The sequence below is a fragment of the Apium graveolens genome, chromosome 8 (genome assembly GCF_009905375.1).
Source record: "Apium graveolens cultivar Ventura chromosome 8, ASM990537v1, whole genome shotgun sequence".
Taxonomy (NCBI): domain Eukaryota; kingdom Viridiplantae; phylum Streptophyta; class Magnoliopsida; order Apiales; family Apiaceae; genus Apium; species Apium graveolens.
Window position 1 is genome coordinate 55,066,678 of NC_133654.1, and position 9,383 is coordinate 55,076,060.

Genomic DNA, 9,383 nt, shown 5'->3' on the forward strand with positions numbered 1-9,383 from the left:
CCTTACCATATCTACGGATAGCAACAGTTTAAAGTATTACATCTGAAGTCAAACTTTATTACAAAAAATTTAGCACACACCAAGTCACACAACTTCCGCTAGCTTATTCCATTTCAACTTGAAAACCTAGCTGGCACACTCGACTGGGGATCCTCGCCATTACCAGTTTCCTTCTTAACTGTAAAAGAACATAAACATATTTGCAAGAGTGAGCTAACTAGCTTAGCAAGTCACAATGACAAAACTGAGATTAAATAATGATCAATTGAAATGATATAGGGAATCAAGTTTCCTGATAAGCAATGGTTAGAATTGGTTATACACTTTTATTTTAAAAACCAAGGTTAGGCTGCTGATCAGTCACGCACTAACCCCGAGCAAGGCTCCTAGCTTTGCTCTATATGCTGGATCTGAGGCACACATTGGCCTATTATGACCACGAATCTGGTCCGACCACGAATCTGATCCATATTTAAAAACAATCCAATTCTATAATAATAACATGATAAATAATATAATTCAATAAACTGAATCATAAACAACATTCATCTTGAAGCGTAAGGTAATTCAAAAAACCATGTTGGTATAACAAGGTAAACAGGAAGATTGACTTTCAACTTCAGGGTAAGAATCAGAATATAGAAGACCAAGGATTCAAAGGTTACAAGGAATGGTCTTATGTTATACAAGGCATAAAGTTTCATTTGTTATGCAATCTCATATTAAGGATCGGTATGTGGTACATATATATTTATGGAGTAGTATCATATATGTGTGGTTCGTATCCAAGAATTCAACGATCAATGATTTACAAGAAATCAGGCTTGCGTCTCAAGATCAATAAGAATCAGGGTTTAGGGTTAAGTACTTCAAAGTACTCTCAATATAGAATATGAACTACTGAGAATAATTGTAACATAATGAAAAGAGTTCCAAAGTATTCGCAATTATACTAGAAGAAAGTTCAAGGACACTTGCCTTATCAATTCGATTTCACTTTACTAACACTTGACAATTGGTTCCCAGTCACTGACCACTTGCTTTCCTTTTCTACGTCTTGCTTCCTCTATTGGACATCACATATACTCATCAACACAACTTCTCATCTTATTCTATTCGATACAAGCTTTTATCTACCCTTTGTTTCACCCAAATCCGATGTACGGATTGAAACTTATAGCAAAAATAGTCAAACAATGCACATACAATCATATTATACAACAATCAGATCACATATAGAACATAGCACGTAATATATTTGATCAAAATAATTTTTCAAAGAAGATTTGGGGTCAAAATAATTTACCAGGTATTTAATACGAATTTTTGAACATTTTTCGGAATTAAAATGGGACTCCCAATCATTTTATAATTAAATAATAGGGTTCGAACACCCGAATATGACTTTAAAATAATTTTATCATAATTATCAAGCCTTGAAAAAAATTTTAAATAATATTTTAAAGCTCGAAACTATTTTTCAGAATTTTTAAATCAAAAATAAATTATTAAAACCAATTAAATAATCAATTAAAATTAATTAATAACTAATTAAATTAATTAATCAATTAATATTTAAATTATTTGACTAATTAAATAATTAATTATCAACTAAATTAATTAATTAATTAATTAATTAAGATTTATTTTAGAATCAAAATAATAATTTTCAAAATTAAAAATATTGATTTTTGGATTTTAAAATAAATAAAAATAATTTCTGAAAATAATTATAAAAATAAAATATCATTTTTTGTAAATAACTAAAACAAGAATATAAATTTTGAATATTCTGGAAAAACCAGGGACTGATCTATAAAATCGAGAAACTATAGGGGTTAAAACGTAATTTTCCCAGCTCTGGTCGTCTTCTCTGGCGAAACGACGGCGGCGCCGCCGCCGACCACCGTCGACCACCCAGAACTCGACCAAAAGCTCTAGTATTGATCCTTATTATGAGACGATCACGAATCTATAACTCAAATCGCCAAAGACGTCGTGAGTTGGCTGGAAAATTGCGAGGAAACTCGTCGGCGGTGAGATCTTCGATCAATCATGCAGCCCAACTCTGACATCTGGTGGTGATTTCGGTTACACCAATCAGTACCTGGTGATGCGAGGAACACATTGATCTATACCAGACATCCCAGAAGTTCATGAATCAAAAATCCAGCCAAAACATAAATTTTTCCAGTGATTTTATTCAAGAACACCAAGAACATTCAAATCCAAATATCAAACCAAGTTTTCTACATGTTATTGAACTCTATTTTTGACATATAATATACCAAATTGACCAGAAAAATATTATCTACACGATGAAATCATCAAATCGTATCAAAAACATCAAGAACAAAAATTCATAATTTAATCTATAATTAATTCGAAATAAATTAAATAAATAAGAAAAATACCTTGATTCTTGCACAAAAACAGATGGTGGATTCAGAAAGAGGTTTTCAAGAGCTTCGTTTTTATATATTGCACGCCTTAATCGAAGTTCTATAACACCTTCGTTTGTGCGATTGAATTTCAAGAACACGGTATTTTATTAGGGTTTTCTCTGGTTTCAGTGGTTTGTACTGTCTGAATATGATTATACAAGTGAAATGAAATAAGAAAAGGGCTATTTATATTTACGGAATTCTAGTACATTCTGGATCGTGTTGGATCATTAAATACGTTACTTTTCCGCTAAGTAACTATAAATACGATCATTTTGGATAAACATTATCCTGTTTTGGATAAGCGCTATCCTGTTTTGCATGAGCATTATCCTATTTCGGATAATTATCAAAACCAGGCTTTTATAAAATGATTTGTACGAAGATAATGTTATCGAAAAGGGTTAGTGTATCGAAAATATTGCGTCGGGGCGCGCACGGGTCAAACCGTAATCAGTATCGAAAAAGTCAAAACTTTGAAAATGTCCGGAATTACCAGATTAGGTTAGGAAGGAGTTTTCGGAAGAGTTTCGGGTTATAAAAACGTAAAAACGGTTGAGGTTGGACGATTCCCGGCTTTATAATATAATTTTGTAATTATTCAGAAAATAGGTAATAAATTCATAAATCAATGTAAAATCATATAATACTCCAAAAATTACCAGAAAAATACCTTAATTATCTATATTTTATTCTGGACATAATAAAATTAACATACATAGACTTTACCACATATAACCATCCATATAACCACACCAATCGTCAAATAATTCACCAAAAATCACAAAACAAATCACATAAAAATCATTTATTGATAAAAATTATAAAACGTCATGTCCCGGATATTACATCCTTCCCCCTTAAAAGGATTCTGTCCTCAGAATCTCCTAAGTAAACAATTGAGGGTACTTTTCTCGCATATCACTTTCTAACTCCCAGGTTGATTCTTCACCCTTAGGGTTTCTCCACAATACTCGTACTAGATTCATAACTTTATTTCTCAATACCTTTTCTCTCTTTTCTAGAATCTCTATTGGATTTTCTATATACGATAAATCTGCCTGAATTTCTATCGGCTCATACTCAATTACATGCCTAGAGTCTGGATTATACTTCTTAAGCATCGATACGTGAAAAACATTATGAATATGCTCCATGTGCGGGGGTAACGCCAATTCGTATGCTAACTTATCGACACGTTTCAAAATTTCAAAAGGCCCAATGTATTTAGGACTCAACTTCCCTTTCTTTCCGAATCTTGATAATCCTTTCCACGGTGACACTTTCACTAATACTAAATTTTCTTCTTCGAATTCCATATCCTTTCTGGATTGGTATGCATATTTCCTTTGACGATCTTGTGCTGCAATTAGCCTTCTCTGAATAACCTCAACAACTTCCTTGGTCTCTGTACCAACTCGGGTCCAAGTATCTTACGTTCTCCGACTTCGTCCCAATATACTGGTGATCGACATTTGCGTCCATAAAGAGCTTCATAGGGAGGCATTCCGATACTGGCATGATAAATGTTATTGTAAGAAAACTCCACTAAGGGCAAATGCTCATCCCAATTTCTTTTAAAATCAATGGCACACACACGTAACATGTCTTCAATTGTTTGGATTGTTCTCTCGCTTTGGCCGTCCGTCTGCGGATGATAAGCCGTACTCCTATTCAACTTAGTTCCCAAACATTCTTGAAAACTTCTCCAAAATCTTGAATTGAATCGTGGATCTCGATCATACACGATAGACACGGGGACTTCATGATGCATTACTATTTCTTTCAAATACATGTGAACCAACTTATCTAGTGAAAATCTTTCATTGATAGGCAAGAAATGCGCTGCATTGGTTAGTCTGTCCATTATAACCCAAATAACATCATGGTTCGCTTTCGTCTTTGGTAAGCCAACTAAAAAATCCATATCAATGTACTCTCACTTCCACTCTGGAATCTCTAGTGGCTGTAATAATCCACTTGGTCTCTGGTGGTTCTCCTTAACCTTCTGACACGTGTAACATTTACTAACCCATTTCGCAATTTCTCTCTTCATGTCTGGCTACCAATAATTTTCCTTTAAATCTCTGCACATCTTGGTACTTCCCGGATGAATAGAATACTTTGAATTGTGAGCTTCTTGTAGAATTTCATTCTTCAATTCGGTCACTGGTGGTATCCAAATTCTGGATGAAAATCTGAGAATACCTTGGTCATCCTTCTGAGTGCATAACTCTTCTCTGACTAAACGATTGATATCCTGATCTATTGTTTCCTCTTGGCACTTTCTTATCTTTTCTAAAAATTCTGGTTGAAAAGTCATACTATACATTTTTGCTTCATCAGGTTTGCAGATTCTGACTTCCAAATCCACTTTTTGAAATTCCTTATATAACTCTTCAGGTATCCTCAACATGTTCAGTCTTTCCTTTCTACTTAACGCATCTGCCACCATATTCGCTTTTCATGGATGATATTTGATCGTGCAATCATAGTCTTTGATCAACTCCAACCATCTCCTTTGTCTCATGTTAAGCTCATTTTGCGTGAATATGTACTTCAAGCTCTTATGATCCGTATAAATCTCGCATCTTTCTCCATATAAATAGTGTCTCAAAATCTTCAAGGCGAATACTATCGCTTCTAGTTCCAAATCATGAGTAGGATATTTCTGCTTATGAGGTTTCATTTGTCTAGATGCATATGCAATAACTTTATCATGCTGCATCAAAACACAACCTAATCCCTTATGAGAAGCATCACTATAGATTACGAAATTCTCTTGACCATCTGGAAGTGACAAAATAGGTGTCGTGATTAGCCTCTTTTTCAATTCTTGAAAACTTTCTTCGCACTTCTCATTACATACAAGCTTCTCATTTTTCCTGGTAAGCTTCGTCAAAGGCGTCGCAATCTTCAAGAAATCTTGAACAAATCGTCGATAATATCCTGCCAGTCCTAAGAAACTTCTCACCTCTATTGGTGTTTTTGGCCTTTCCCAATTCATAACAGCTTCAATCTTCGCTGGATCCACTTTGATTCTTTCACTACTGACTATGTGTCCTAAAATTTGAACTTCTTGCAACCAAAACTCACACTTTGAAAAATTGTAATATAACTTCTTCCTCATCAAAATTTCCAAAGTTGACCTTAGATGCTCCGCGTGGTCTTCCGTTGACTTTGAGTAAATTAAGATATCATCAATAAACACAATGACAAACTTGTCCAAATATTCCTTGATAATTATGTTCATCAAGTCCATAAATGCAGCTGGGGCATTAGTCAACCCAAAAGATATAACTAAGAATTCATAATGACCGTACCTTGTTCTAAAAGCTATCTTTAGTATATCTTCAGGTTTGATCTTCAATTGGTGATATCCAGATCTTAAATCAATCTTAGAGAAGTACTTGGCTCCTTTCAGCTGATCAAACAAATCATCGATTTATGGTAATGGATACTTTTTCTTGATCGTAAGCTTATTGAGTTCTCGATAGCCGATGCATAATCTCATGCTTCTGTCTTTCTTCTTAACAAATAGTACTGGTTCACCCCAAGGGCATACACTGGGTCTAATAAATCCTTTCTCCAATAATTCTTGCAATTGCTTTTCCAATACCTTCATTTCAAGTGGCGCCATTCTGTATTGGGCCTTAGATACTGGTTCCGTTCCAGGTTCCAAGTCGATTGCAAATTCAATTTCTCTATATGGAGGAAGTCCTTGTAATTCATCTGGAAATACGTCTGGAAATTCATTTACCACTGGAATGTCTTCCAGTTTTGTTGGCTCTTGACTTTTATCTATCACATACGCAATGAAGTGCTCGCATCCTTGTCGTTGTAACTTCTTAGCTTGAATCATCGTCAAGAACTTCTTCGCTTGTCTATGGCCTCTAAACGTCACCACTGTTTCATCTAGCATCTTCAATATTACTTTTTTATTACGACAGTCTATCTGAGCATTGTGCTTAGATAGCCAATCCATTCCTAAAATAACGTCAAACTCTCCTAACATAAAGGGAATCAAGTCAGCATCAAACTTATGGCCAGAAATCTCAATCTCACAGCTCTTACACACTTGGTTAATAGATACATGCTCCTGATTTGCTAATTCTAGCATCATAATCTCATTTAACATTTCAACTGGACAATTCAACTTATCAACAAAACCTTAAGAAATAAATAATCGAGTTGCTCCTGAATCTACTAGCACTTTAACATATAAGGAGTTCACAGTAAACGTACTTGCCACAAGATCAATATCCACGATAGCATCCTTCACATATATGTCATAAACTCTAGCTCTGGGAGGTTCATTCACTGTTGGAGTAGCTCCTATGATACGCAATGTGTTGTTGACTGGAATTGGTGCCTTGCAATCCCTTGCGATATGTCCTGGCTTCCCGCACTTGAAACAAATAAATCCAATTGCTAGAACCTTGCCTGCCTGATTCTTGGTAGGCTGGTCCTTGTTGACTGGCTCTCTGGCTGGCTGATTACGGCACTCCCTTGAATAGTGCCCGTTCTGGTTGCATCTGTAGCATACCACACTCAACTTGTTGCAAAATCCACCATGTTTCTTTCCACAGACTTGACAGTCTGGTATAGACGGCCTCTACTGGGTTGGCTGGTTCCCAATGGTTGGGTGGTTACCTTGGCCTCCGTTGCCTGCATTCTGTCTGTTAAAATTTCTTCCAGGATGGAACTTGCCCTTCCTCTGATTAAAATTTGGAAACTTCCCTTCTTGGGACTGTCCTTCACTTCCCTCAAATTTCCTCTTCTTACCTTCCTTCTCCTTCTGAGACATTTCACTCTCTGTCTCCGCAATCATAGCCTTCTACACAACTCCCGCATACGTGTCCAACTAAAATATGGCCACCTTTCCTCAGATCCATGGCTTGAGTCCTTGCTGAAACCTTTTAGCTTTCTTCCTATCACTTTCCACATATGATGGCACAAACCTAGATAACTCCTCAAAGTTACTTTCATAATCTGCCACTGACATATTTTCTTGCTTTAGCTCCAGAAACTTGAACTCCATTTGATCCTAAACAAACTGAGGGAAATACTTTTCTAAAAACTGCTCCTTGAATCTATCCCACGTAACATCATCCGTACCTTCCAACACCTTAATAGTATCCAACCAATAGGGGGCTTCATTCTTCAAGTAGTAACTTGCAAACTCGGTCTTCTGCTCCTCTCTCACTTTAACTAAGGAAAACGCCTTCTTAATTTCCTTCAACCAGACCCTTGCCTCAATAGGATCTACAGAACCCTTAAACTCTGGTGGATTCACCTCCTGAAAGGTCTTAAAGGTTACCTAAGGGTTGGTCTGCCTCTGCTGTTGTTGAGTCAGGTGAACTATTTGTTGAGCCAAGATCTGAAGAATCTGGGCTACAGTTGGGTCTATGGGACCTGGGTTGGCATTCTAGTTGTTGCTGTCTTGGGTGTTTTTGTTGTTGTTGTTGTTGTTTGTTTCTTCATTCTGGTTGGTGGAACGAGTATTTCTTCTGGGAGACATTTTCTGTAAAGAATCAAACAATTTATTTAGCCTTTAAAACAAAATCCTTTTTATGAAAAGATTTTATAAAACATAAATATCTCTTTTTGAAAACATTTTCAATAGTTGAACTAAGTAAATTTCATGCTTCTTTACAGAATATAAACAGTTAAGGGGAAAAGGGTACATGTTATCATAAAAGTTTCATAACTGGTGCAGTAAGATAAAACAGGTATGGTAAAATAAATAACAATGCTGGAAAGGAAAGGTATTGATATATATCAAGGTTTGGTGGTACAAGCGTAAAACATTTTATTAAAGGCAAAGGTACAACAGGCCTATTCATTACTCAGAAGTTCTAGATTATTCATGTTCTCACCCAAAAGTCTGATAGTACACATTACACATGATTCTACATATATTACTTATCACATCATTCCTGTCGTTTAGTGTTATGGAAACTCTGGTCCACCAAGTCTTTCAAAATCCTCCAATGCTTTTCTAGCCCACCCCATACGAGCATCTGGGGCTACATACTCACAAGTAGCTCCATGAAGTCTAGCCTCACGTATTTTACAAGTCACCTGAATCTCATTCTGAAGCTCCTTTACTTTCATGTCAACATCTATAGTCCTTATGATATGGTGTAACTCCTGAATCTGGGCAAACAAGGCCTCTCGTTCTAACAGAAGAGCCTCATACTTGTAGTAGGGAACAGGGTATGGAGTAAACTAAAAAGATGCACCCTCCACCGAAAGTCTGGTAGAGTCAGAATTAGCAGGTGGGGGTCCTCGAATAGGTGGTCTCATGCTAGGAAGTGGAATAGCTTGTAATGGTGAAACCATCACAACTGGTACTATAGCTGACACCAGTGGAAGAACAGGGCGTGGATCAACTGACGGTCCTCCAACTGAAGGCTCCGAGTGATCTAATGATATCGAAATAAAGGAATCTACCATCACCACTATCTGAAAATTACGCTGCTAGAAAAGAATCTCGAATCTCGCCATGAATCATACTAAAACCTACTATTTAGCCATACTCAACCTCTCGTCGTTCTATTTCTTTATTTTCTAATACCAATCTTAACCCTCTACCCATTCCCGACAATCTAGGCTTGTGGCAGTGACTTTAAACCTTAGCTCTGATGCCAAACTTGTAGCGCCCTCCAAACCTGGGTTAGAAGTTTGGGGTCCATAACACACACACACACACCATATTTAAACCTGTTTACGAATATAATAATATATGCAATGTCCCTACTTACCATATCCACGGATTACAACAGTTTAAAGTATGTCCACAAGCCACAATCTTATTTATTACAAACGTACCAAATCCCAAATTTATTTATCTTACATCTGAAGTCAAACTTTATTACAAGCTTTTTAGCACACACCAAGTCACATAACTTCCGCTAGCTTATTCCATTTCAACTT